The sequence below is a fragment of the Cydia pomonella genome, chromosome 1 (genome assembly GCF_033807575.1).
Source record: "Cydia pomonella isolate Wapato2018A chromosome 1, ilCydPomo1, whole genome shotgun sequence".
NCBI classification, from domain to species: Eukaryota; Metazoa; Arthropoda; class Insecta; order Lepidoptera; family Tortricidae; genus Cydia; species Cydia pomonella.
This window is the reverse complement of record NC_084703.1, coordinates 32,768,608-32,782,174: the sequence shown is the minus strand read 5'-3', so window position 1 is coordinate 32,782,174 and position 13,567 is coordinate 32,768,608. Positions and strand designations below refer to the sequence as shown.

The 13,567-nt window shown below is 36.6% G+C and overlaps 1 protein-coding gene across 1 annotated transcript in view; it reads left to right on the top strand.

Annotated features, from left to right (window-relative positions):
- LOC133519883 (E3 ubiquitin-protein ligase TRIP12) overlaps positions 1-13,567 on the top strand; it is a 92,401-nt gene that overhangs the window by 383 nt on the left and 78,451 nt on the right. The gene's annotated exons all lie outside the window — the stretch shown is intronic.

Below are 13,567 nucleotides of genomic sequence, written 5' to 3'. Positions count from 1 at the left end.
TGTATACGTTTATAGTAACAAGGTGATGCAAGACAGTGTCGAAATATGTCCACGTATTATTTATTTGTTGTCGAGGACAACCTACGCAGAGTATTATGCGCCATCCTTGTTTATTCATGCAACTAGAGCCTATGCGCCAGTAGAATTTTTATACAAATGGATGCCCCTCTTGCACGCTACTGTGCAGTGATTACGGTTAATATTTCTTAATGATGCCATTCCTCACAGCTTGTAATTAGATGCGCCTATTTTGTTTCTGTAGGTATATTTTGGTGCTGAATATTTTTATCAGTATTATTTTTTTATAACTCGCCTTGGTTCTTGCTGTTATTTTTCTTGATAAATAGGTCCTGAAGCATATTAGTAAACACTATAGATATACAGGGTGACCTTAGCCATTGGACAAACCCTGAAATCCCACGTAGGGTTACTTCTCAGGAATGCTCCGATGTTAATACTTTTTTTATTATAACAAAAGATAAAAAAATTAATTATTTGAACAAAAGTTATTTCAATAATCAACAACAAAAAGAAACATACTGTGTTAATCTTTGACAGTGTTTTTGACAATTTGTTCGAAATATTTGATAATGATGACATTTTTCAAAAGTCAGAAGTATGGAAGGTGGAGGTAAGGAAAGAAATCTCCATGTACCAAAAAGTGTCATCAAAAAACCTTAAATAGGTGGCGCTACAATCCCTAGAATACTTGAACAAAAAAATCAAATCATAGACAGCGCACTTCACTCCGTCAATAATGCCTAGGTTCTTAGCTACTCTAGTGCTACTCTGGAGAGATATGGAACTATTATTTATAGCTGACAGCTAGACACTTTTGCAACAATTCTGCCTAAGGAGTTTCTGTTCCTTGCCTCTAACTTCCATACATAGGTCCAACGCCGAAGACACTCCATAGTCAGAAGCTTATTAGTGTCATAAATAAACAAGATTCGCCCTAGATTCGCCCAAGATTCGAGGTTTAAAACTTTTTATAATTTATTATATTTCTATGCTATGCTATGTTTTGAGTTGGGAAATGATTATCTGGTACTTTTGCGATAAATTCTTTGAAAAATGCAATGCAAAAACTTTTGGTCATCTTTTGGGTCTTTTGGTTAGAGTTTTTATTCTTTATTTCTTACTTTCTTATTTAGCAAAAAACTTGGTAATCCGTTAGTAACCTAAGAATTTAATTTGGCAGAGTAATCTGACCGATTAAACAACTTTTACTCCAGTAACGTTTTTTTTAAAATTTAATTTCGAATAAAGTGACAGTTGTTAATTTGCGGTACTCCATACATATTATCGGCGTATAAAGTAATGTATCGGAAATCTCTAACAATTTATTGCAGTCCATGGAGCCCTGTTTAGATAGATAACTACGCTAAAAAACAACTACGTTTAAAAAAACAACGAAATTTGGACTAATATTTGTAAATGTTTCGGGTTTCTAAGACTAGTCAAGCTAAAAACAATAAAATAAATAAATATTATAGGACATTATTACACAAATTGACTAAGTCCCACAGTAAGCTCAATAAGGCTTGTGTTGAGGGTACTTAGGCAACGATATATATAATATATAAATACTTAAATACATAGAAAACACCCATGACTCAGGAACAAATATCCATGCTCGTCACACGAATAAGTGCCCTTACCAGGATTTGAACCCGGGACCATCGGCTTCATAGGCAGGGTCACTACCCACTAGGCCAGACCGCTGTAATTGCCCCTGTAATGTTAGTAAATAATTGTTGATTCTTGTAAATAATTCGATAAAGTTTTTTTTTCATTTAATTTCGAATAAAGTGACAGTTAGTAATTTGCGCAATTGCGGTACTCCATACATATTATCGGCTATGTCAGCTGATATTAACATGCTCCAATTTTTAATAATTAATACAAAAAATCACTCTGCCTATCGTGTTTCGACCACGGGTTTCTCGGGTAATTGTGACGGTTACCAAACGATTAGTCTACGAAAAGTAAATCCGCTTATAAATGTTATGCCAAGTTGCCAACTGACTACTCTGCGTAATGAAATTCTGCCAAAGCGTCTGCGAAACAAAAATCGGCGTAATTTTACTCGGCGAATCAATAGGGCACCCTATTAGGGTTGTGGGCATGCCCATCGTGCCCACAACGGTGGATCCGCCCTTGCACATCTCTAGAACTTACACAACAATAGAAACATTTACAAACATTTTTACGAACCTTAAAATTCAATCCTTAAAATCCAACATTAATCTTTACTGAAACGTACCAAATGTCCTCTAACTAACTCAATACAATTTCGTCGCTTACAATACATACCATTCTACATTTTAAAAAGTCATAGTCATAATTATACAGTCATATCTTATTTGTTTAATTTGTCAGATCCATGTAAAAAAAAAATGTTAAGTCCGGTACATAGTTTTAAAAATCAACACAAAAAAAAACAAACTAAGTCTTAAATTATACTAATCTAATCGATTAAACCTAGTATATGGTTAAAAGTCGGATTTGTCTTTGTAATTAATATTTTTTAAGAAAAAAAAACTGACTTTATTGAGGGAGACCGGTGAAAGAATGATTATTGTTGATTTGAGATTTCATACAATGACATTAAAAAGACAGCGTCCTACGCCTAATTATGTAAAAAGCGGCCAAGTGCGAGTCGGACTCGCCCATGAAGGGTTCCGTACCATTTATGACGTATTAAAAAAACTACTTACTAGATCTGGTTCAAACCAATTTTCGTTGGAAGTTTGCATGGTAATGTATATCATATATTTTTTTTAGATTTTTCATTCCGTTATTTTAGAAGTTACAGGGGGGGGGGACACACTTTTTTTCACTTTGGAAGTGTCTCTCGCGCAAACTATTCAGTTTAGATAAAAATTATATTAGCAACCTAAATATCATTTTTGAAGACCTATCCTTAGATACCCCACACGTATGGGTTTGATGAAAAAAAAAATTTTTTTAAATTTTTATGACGTATTAAAAAAAAACTACTTACTAGATCTCGTTCGAACCAATTTTCGGTGGAAGTTTGCATGGCAATGTATATCATATATTTTTTTTAGATTTTTCATTCTGTTATTTTAGAAGTTACGGGGGGGGGGGGGGGGGGGGGGGACACACTTTTTACCACTTTGGAAGTGTCTCTCGCGCAAACTATTAACTATGCATCATTGAAGAGTTCCGTTCTGTTCATCATCAGCAGTTCCACTTCATCAAATGTCACTTCTACAAATGTAAATACTTGATTTGTTAATGAAAATACTAAGATCACTATATGTTACAGAAAATACAAAAAACACTATATGTATGCCTTTCACATTTGAAGAGTTCCCTCGATTCCTCATGGATCCCATCATCAGAACTGAGTTTTGACTAAAACGGGACCAATCTGTATATATATAAATTCAAACAAAAAAATAATTTTCAAAATCGGATCAGAAATGACGGAGTTTTGGAGTAACAAACATTAAAAAAAAAAAAAAACATACAACCGAATTGATAACCTTCTTTTGAAATCTAGAAGTCGGTTAAAAAGGGAATATTATTGTAAAATTTAAATCTTATACCTTTAAACGAGCAATTCTTGTATATATATATATATATATATACAACAACCAGTGTTACGGGTTCGAACCCCGCCCGGTGACTAACTTTTTTTTTATATGTTCAAGCTTATATATAATATTTTTATTGTTTTAGACAAGTTTAATTTAGTAAAAAAATGTAGTTAAGATTATCACCTATACACCACCATATTACAATAAATAGTTATAACCGAGCAAAGCTCGGTCGCCCAGGTACAGTACCCCTAGTGTAAATATTTTCGACAGCGAAACGTGACGTACGCGTTTGCGTTAAGTGTCATTTTATATGAGATTTTTGACTTTCCAAAACTTCCCGCTTGGCGCGCTGTGCAAAAACCCATACAAAATGAGACTTAACGCAAACGCGTACGTCAAGTTTCGCTATCGACTAAATTTACACTAGGGGTACTGATCATAATAAGTGCACAATGATACAAATGTTTACTGTGAAATTTGAGCTGTAATTACAGACGGCGCATACCAATCGTGGTGAGATCGTGACCAATGTGCTTTATTTGCAAGTTATGAGTGTTATGACGAAATTACTTCTAAGTGACTTGTGCAATGTATTCGGAATAATGTTAAACAAAATTTCTTGTAACGCTGAAATTAAATGTGGTTAATAATTTAAAAACAAAAATATTAGTAGTCAACATTATATGAAAAATATTTGGCTTGATTTAATCGAAAAAATACATTGAGAAACCATTTAATTATATACCAACCGTTTAACCATATTAGTGTTTCGTCATCAAGCGGCGTACCTACTATTAAATCTTACTTCGCTAAATACATTTATTTACCTACTTCTCGATATTTTTATTGCAAGGCATACCTCTACAAAAACGTACTTTTCTTTAACAATCATACTCATCAACTTTTTTTTTGAAATATTTTACATGATAACACTCATTATCGAACTTAATATTTTATTATTTTTGCGTCAAAACTAAAACGAAACATTATTGAATAATACGTGATAAAACAAAATAAAAATAACCTTAACACCTCATGCTATTACACAATACATTGTCCTTTTCACACGAATTATCCGCTAATCCTGTAAGTTGCTTGATGGTGTAGCTGGTTGCGCGGAACCTGTACCAAGGACATTGGCAACTCTAGACCGTGTCCTTGACCAGGGACACGAACAACTCCCTGCTGCAACCATAATTTTAAGTCCCGCCATTTATTTTTTTAATTTTCAACAAGTCAGTATTTGTCATTTTTTGCCTATGTCGATTCGAATTATTCACCAATATAATTTGAGTTACCATTGCTAAAAATTTTCACGTGTTTATATGTCGTCCAAAATATATTTCACTGCACTCTTCTCTTAATGTAATGCGTCCGTAGTCACGAATGTTTATATCACTAATTGAAATAATAAAGTTCCACCAAACGCATTCACTGTTAGTGTCCAAAAAGTCCGCATAGAAGTATTTAAATTTGCTTTATATTTAGCACAAACGTTCTTTAATTATTATTGTCTATTGTTATTCTTAAATATTCTCCACGTCCTAGCAGTCCTTCGCTGGCTAGCGCGGCGCGCCGCCAGTGCTGCACAAGGCCGCACTGGCAAGATCGCCATGTGATGTGGGGCGTTAAGGGAGAACTACTTGGTCTTGAGTATACGTTGATTGTGTCTTAAATTACAAGTACATGCCATTATATACTAAGCTGCACGTGCACGTTTGTGGGTATGGTGTAGTACACACACAACAAAATAGTCCACGACCTGTTATGACACTGGTTACCATACTCATTCGGACCTTCCCTAGTTGCAGGAGCTCCCTTGTGAGCTTTGCGTTGATGCCAGGCATGGCTTCTTTTGCCTGTCTGCAAACAGTCTGGTTCAGCCAGCGTTATGTGTGCAGTTTCCCTGTACGTGCCACCAGCATTGAGCGTACCTTGCTAAACGGTATCGGAAGAATCGGTTCCGGACCAATCGCCCCCGCACTCGATCCTTGCCTGGCAAGCTCGTCCGCAGCATCGTTACCCCGGGATCGACTGTGTCCCTTGATCCATTTTAGGGTGATCTTGTTATTATGACATACCTCCATTAGTCGTTCGTGGCATTCGTGTATAAGTTTGGATGTAACTATATGGCTATTTAGAGCCATTAAGACTGCTCTACTGTCGGAGAGTATGCGGATGGAGGATCCTACTACCTTCATTGTAGTGATGGCTGCCGCCGCGTTTATGATGCCCATGTACTCAGCTTGGAATACCGAATTATGGGCTCCTAGCGGAGTGGTGATTGACATGTTCAGGTCTTCTGAGAAGGTTCCAGAGCCCGATCCGCTGTCTGTTTTGGACCCATCAGTGAAGATTCTCAGCTCCCAGGGGATTGAGTCCTTCGTGAATGTCGTCCTCATATAACTGTATTTTGTACCTTTTGTCGAAGATAGCTTGTTTGTGAATCCGATCCGTGCCTCACCTAGGCACTGGAAATTCGTCATACACCTTTTCCAGGCATTTTTTGTGAAGAGCTCCTGTGATGTTAGACCATATCTTAAGGGTTCGCAACCTTACCTGTGAGAGACTGGCCTCTTGCTGTATGTATAGGTACAGCGGTGGAAGGTTTAGCATGACCTCCATGGCTGCAGTCGGAATAGACCTCGTGCAGCCAGTGGTGGCCGCGCACGCGAGCCTTTGGAGTCTTTGTAGCTTGTCTCGTACGTTGCCTAGATTTGTTCTTGGCCACCAAACCAGAGCACCGTAACAGAGTAAGAGGCGGATTATCGTCTTATAGAGCCAAAGGGTAATTTTCGGGTTGAGTCCCCACCTCTTACCAATCATCATTCTGCACTGCCAGAAGACAACTCCCGCCTTGTCTAAGATACGTCTGTTCATGTGGTTGTTCCAATTGAGTTTATTGTCGAGAGTTAGTCCTAAGTACTTAACTTCATCGGACAGCTGTAGCTCAGTTTGGAAAAGTGTTGGTCTGGTAAAGTTGCCAAGCGCCCTTTTATTGGTGAATATTACCATTTCTGTTTTGGTGGGGCTTACTGATAGGTTAAGTTGTTACGCCTCGCGCGTATGCTTAGTATGCTATTGACACAATGAAAATTTTTCAAAATTTGCAAGCATAAAAAGTTTTTTTTTTTTTAATAAACCGAAACCTAGAATATATTATGCTGAGCGATAGACATGAAAATCAAAGTGATTTTTTTGAGATTTAGTTAAAACAGTTTCCTCCCGAAATTGAATTTTATAGAAAAGTTACCGTTATTTCGTTAGATTCGAAAAGCTATTCTTCCCTCTTAAGGATTGTTGAATCTTGTATAAAAATAGCTTGAGTGCCAAGGAAGGGCATATGTTAGGTTTACTATGAAAATAATCATTACGCGGTAGAAGTCACGGGCAGAAGCTATAAAACCGACTAAAAACTACTTTTTTTATCTTATATAATCGATTTTCAATTAAATAATTCAGTGGTCGAAAGCTCATATTGGACGATAACTAGCTCATAGAAAAAAAAACTAAATATTATTTTTCAAGTAAATTAATACTAATAGTAACCTAAAACAGACAACATGAGCAATACAAACAAATACAATACATTTAAATAAGTGTATTTTAAGATTTTTTTTTCGCATTTCAATGTTTACAACTCCTATCGAACGGACGGATCCGGACGAAATCTAACGCACCTATCCTATACGATAATTTCAATGATAGTCTTAGGCCGCAATTAGACTCACAAAATTTGTTGAATATTTCGTCTGTCTGCAAGCTCGTGGGAGTAGTAAAAAGACTTTGACAAATCTGCGCGTCATTGTGGATGACACGAACTATAGCAGTTTAATTTTAGTATTAAATGGCTAGAGTAGTTATATAGCCGAGTGACGCCACTGGCAAAATTTTAAACAGAAGTATATTTTCAGAGTAACTGGGGTAAACTTTAAAATTACCCCCCGTGATGGCTTTATCCTCCGTCGCAACTTACGCGCGGCGCGCCATAGCTTTTGCTCCCTTCTAAATTCCTAACATGTAATTGTAACGGATTTGATATTACCAAAAATAAGAAATATAGGGTTCATACCTCCTACAAAATATATTTTGAATATTATCGGTTAAACAGTTTTTTAGGGTTCCGTATACCTCAAAAGGAAAAAAGGGAACCTTTACAGGATCACTTTGCCGTTCGTTGTCCGTCCGGTCAGTCTATCTGTCTAGTCTACAGAAGGAAACATTCAGGTCAGCATTTTTAGTCAAGGATACTGGAGTCCGTCAAGGTAGTATCCTCGGCCCATTACTGTGGGCTTGTGCACAAGTCACACGAGGCTTTTTCGGCTATTTTTTTGACCACCCCTCCCCCTTGGTGATATGTGTGTATGTGGTAGATATTTTTACTTAATTTCGTTCACTATAGAAAAATACACGTGAGGTCTCCTTAAACCCCCCCTCTTCCAACGTGACCTATCGTGATTTTTTCGCTACCCACCTCCCCCCCCCTATCGAACCGCGTGGTTTTTGCACAAGCCCTGTTTTTGATTGCAATTAACGATTTCCCCAATTGCATTAGTCAAGACTGTATTATATATTTTCTTATGATACTACGCTAGTAATAAAAGGTGTCAATATAAACACGTTTGAGACCATTGTCAATAAAACCTTAGCAGACGCTATTACTTGGTTTAAACGAATTAAGTTGCAAATTAATATACACAAGACGAAAGCGATGAAATTTTGTAATTATACTTAAAACGCACTACCTTTAAACATAAATTATGATATCGCCAAAGTAGAGTGAGTTGACATGTGCACAATTTTAGGATTTTACATTGATAAAAATTTAAATTGGAAACTCCACATAGATCATATTTGTAAAAAGTTAAATCAGTTCGTTTTTGCTATTAAGCGTTTGAGACAAACAGTCTCAATAGAAGCCGCGCTTGTAGCGTACCATGGATACGTATTTTCAGTGTTAAGTTATGGACTAGTTTTGTGGTGAAACTCTGTAGACATAGAGCGAGTTTTTATAGTTCAAAGGAAATGTATCCCTGCTCTTGATAAACACGTGGTGTTTCGAAAGTTGCAAACCGTTTTTTAAAAAACTCAGCATATTACCGCTCCCATGCCAATATATTATAAAAGATGCGTGCCTACTTGTCAAAGATAACCCAAACTTATTCACATCTCGGAGTGAGACAAGTACAAGACACACAAGGGCGCAATACAAGAATTTACTGCACCTGCCCCATAGCCGCTCTTATATTTATAGAAAGAACTGTTTTAATACTCTCTTTTTTACTTATCTTCCCTTTGATTTCAAAAGGCTCCAGTTTCCCCTGAAGGTCTGTTTCGCCATGTCCATAAATAAGTCGTAGGGGCAAACTCTCAAATTTGCCGGAATAGACCTTCGACAGGACTGTTTCTCCCATGGTCAGTTCTATGTGGCGTGCTCCCGTGTAAGTTCACCTCAAAGTTTGGTTCTATTGCTACCACCTTCGAACATGGCAAAAAATGTTGTTCATAAGGAAGTACTTTAACAAGTATAAAGTTGTTGAACACTTCATGCATTTTTCAGAACATGATTCTAAATCTAATAATCACGGACAAACATGCATACCTACATGCGTTCATACAAACATACGAGTCAAACTGAGAACCTTTTTTTTGCCTAATTCGCGGACGAAGCCGCGGGCAAAAGCTAGTATGTAGTTTCATATAATCATTTGATTTGTTTCTTAGTGAGTGGTCTTTATTAAATTCACTCATGTTTTGAATGCAGGTTAAATATGAAGGACTGTAAGTGATTTTTTCTTTAGTATTAATTCATTTACTTTTAACAAAATGTTTTAATCAGGGTCAGACATGTATATACGACGTGTACCAATTTTATCGAGGTCCATAGATTTAGAATGTGGATCCGTCGAACAACGGTTCCCACAAAGAGGTGCAGGCGGTGCGGGGGTCTATGTTAAATTGGCAAGGGTACAAGAGTGTAGGGCATCGGGCAGGCTCGCATCTGTATCGATCCGTCGGCACGGTACCGGCGGCCGCGGCCCGCGCGCCCGGCCCTGCCGCTCTGCCGCGGCTGCCGGCCCAGCGCCACCTCAATGTCTACCCATATTGAGCTAACCAATCACGCTCAATCATCCAACTTTCATTACATGTATGTCGTTACTTTGTAATGAGTATGTATAACTAACACATACACTTTCAGTCACTTTACATGTAATTTTTTAGACGGTTATAATTTTTCATACCAAAACTATTCTTCCTTTAACTTTTAATAATTATTAAAAATAAAGTAATTGGAATTCATAAATTATAATAAGGTCATCGTGTAGTACCTATATTTTCAGCACAAGTTGTTTAAACATAATGAGGATGTTTGGCAATGCATTTCTGTAACCGAATTGATATGTGCATGCACGAGTCACCTTTTTAGGCGCACAATAACATTGAACCAGACAGACGGTCAGTGTAAATCCCTTTCCACGGATGCATCCGATTTAAAATCCAGCTTTTCTATTTGCTATAAATGCCTAAATCGGCTAAATCAGAACCCGACTGAAACCTTTATCATTGTTTATTTTCGGAATTTGGTTTTTAACTACCTACATACATTTCAGACACAAAACCCTCATGAATTGAATCTGTGACAAGGGCATTGTGGTAATATTTTTTTGTTAATAAACAACGCTACCGTTTGAATTTCTGCGCGTCCAATTGTCTTAATTAGTTTGTACATAACGGCCTTAAGAAAAATATAATAGGCGATAACGATAAAAACATGCATCAAATATTATACTTTTCACAAAAACTTGTTAGCTAATGACCCGATGTCGATGTTTCAACGAAATCGTTAGTCATTTTCGAGAACCTGATTTCTAATTACGTGACTATTCTATTATACTTCTTTATTTATTTTTCTTCCTTTTAACGAGCAATTCTTGTATATGTATATATATATATATATATACAATGTGTTTGTCCACGTATAGTGGAGCCGTTAGCCACGTATAGTACAACGTATTTTATCGACAAATCACCCCCCATACCTATGTTTTTCTCAACCACTTTAAAACTGCACCCTTTCAAAGTTTGTTGGTGCCATACACTACTGCACTTGGTTAATGTACCATTATCTGCCCATTGGTTAACGGCTCCACTATACGTGGACTAACAGCCTAACACATTGTATACATGCACGTGTCCTGACTGATTGACTCGTCAATGCAGAGCTGAAACTACATATGCTAGAAATTTGATATTTACACACTAGGTTGCATTTATAAAATGTACAAGAGCTAAGAAGCGATTTTGAGAAATTCAACCCCTAAGGGGATTAAAAAGGGGATGAAAGTTTGTATGGGTTTTTAAAGGGTCGGCAACGCGCATGTAACACCTCTGGAGTTGCAGGCGTCCATAGGCTACGGTGACTGCTTACCATCAGGCGGGCCGTATGCTTGTTTGCCACCGACGTGGTAAAAAAAAAAGTTTATTTTAAGCTAGGAATTCGAAACTTCATAAAAAGATATATTATTAAAATACAAGAAAACGGATTTCAGCGTTTTTGCAAATTCATCCCCTAAGGTGGTCAAAAGGAGGTTGAAAGTTTGTATGGATATCAAAAAATTTTTTGAGTGCGGTACTTGAAACTCTGTACATGGGCATATTATTAAAACACAAGAAAAGTTATTTCAGCTTTTTCAAAAATTCACCCCCTAAAAGTGTTAAATATGGGTTGAAAGTTTGAATCCATTACAGATGCTTTAAGTCTTCTTAGAATATATAAGATTACGAAAAAGTTAAATGAACGTTTTTGAAAATTCAACCCCTACGAACGTAACGTCACGTTCGAAACCTCAGGTCATATAATAAACGTAATTTTACGCGATTTCGATATTTAGAATTTCGATGAAATTTGCTATATGGGAGTTTTCGGGGCGAATAATCGATCTAACTAGGTCTTATCTCTGGGAAAAATATAAAATTAAAATATAAGAACACATTAAAAAATCCATATAAACCCGTTATTAAAAAAATACCTTAACTAGGGTGCTGTCAGCACTGTCAGCAGCGGCAATGCATGCTGCCGGTGGTCAGGGCAGCAGAGAGAGGAGCCGTCGTATTTTACTGGTATTATAACATGTCTCTTTCATTAGAAGGTAACTAGCAATTTGCATTATTTTTAACAGACTTCATAAAAGGAGAAGGTATCAATTCGACCGTTTTTTTTTTGTATTTATGTTATCTCAGAACTTCGTCATTTCTGAACCAATTTGGAAAATTATATTTTTGTCCAAATGTATATAGTTCGTAGTTGGTCACATTATTGTCAAAACCCAGTTCTAATGATGGGATCTATGAGGAATCCAGGGAACTCAAATCTTATAAGCACACATATAGCGATTTTTATATTTTCATCAACAAACAAAGCCTTTACTTACATCCAAAACAGTGCCATTTGATGAAGTGGAACTGCTAAAGATGATGATGACCAGAACGGGACTCTTTAGCAACGCATATTTCACTTTTGGCGATTTGTCCTCTTCGTTGTTTGTTAAGCAAGTATAATCTGAAGGAATATTTGTGTTAAGGATTAAGGTCTAGTTCTGATGGTGGATTCCACGAGGTCTAACTCTTCGAATCTTGATGACTTCAGATCCAGACCTTGAAGCTTGAAACGTACCCAAAGCCCAAACAGCTTAGCCAGACAGGAACGAGTCGCACAGAAGGATGCATCATTAAATCAGTAATCACTAGTAAAAAAAAAAACTAAAAATGGAAGAGTAAAATTAATCTTAAAAAAAAGTAAAAACTATTTCAAAAAGCACAAAACGAAATATCACCCCGCACGTCGTCTCCAAAATATATGGAAGGAATATGAAAACTAAGGTTTTCATTATTTACGCCGTAAGTATAACACGAAGAATGAAAATAATCGTTATAAAGTGTTTAATATACATTAGGGCAATAAAAAAAATGCCGATTTTCATTTTTGCATTAATTTTGTGTTGTTGAGCGTGTTTATTGAACAAACCAAATATTTTTCATGCATGTAGATAGCGCATAAATTAATATACGCAGAGTAAAAAGCACTAAGCGGTGACGCTCAAGTATTATGCGAATCTCTTTTATAGATTATTTATCTCCTACTCGGTAAGTAGTAGAATTGCTTTCCGGAAAGGACGGGCCCTCTTTCATAGCGGTTTTGACCTTGGCTCCGCCACGCCACGGCGACTACAATAATACACTAGGCACTGCATTATTTTAGCACAATCAACAGAAGTTCTAGACTAAATATGATATTGTTATTTAAACGATAGTATAAAATGTAGAGGTTAGATTATTCACGTTCATTTACAATTTAATATTATATAGAATCGGTACCTGTTACTGACAAAGTCAGCATTATCCGACAGATAGGCAAATAGTCACGTGTTACAATATCGTCGGCCTAGTTGCGCGAGTTGCGTAAACGAGCGTAGACTTGGACTCCTTCTTCACTTCGTTGGCACACTTTACATCGACACCCGCTGCGAGTAGGTGCTGTATTTTAAGACGTAGCTGTAATGTAATTTAAAGCATAGTTCATAAAGAATTGGTACGCACTAGGATAGAGATAAATAATTACGAACTGTTTTCATAATGGACCCCCGTCATTTTCTGCACAACACTTATGTCGTCATTTTTGGCGTGTTGATTTCTTGTAGATCGCAATGAATTGATACCCTGGACAATTTGACTAGTCTTATTTAATTTTTTTTTCATGATTGCCCAGTAGTTTTTGATAGATTGAAATTGGGGACAATTCGAAGGATTCATCTCGCGGGGCATGTAATTGGCCTGATTATTAGCATACCATGCCAAAACTTTTTTTGAGTAGCTGGCCAACATTTCACAGGGCCGTTATGGGTTCTAATAAATGCCAATACTCATTTTTCTAAGGACTCTTTTATATAAAGGTCCGACTTCATTATTGACTATGTTATAAAACTTTTCGTCTTACA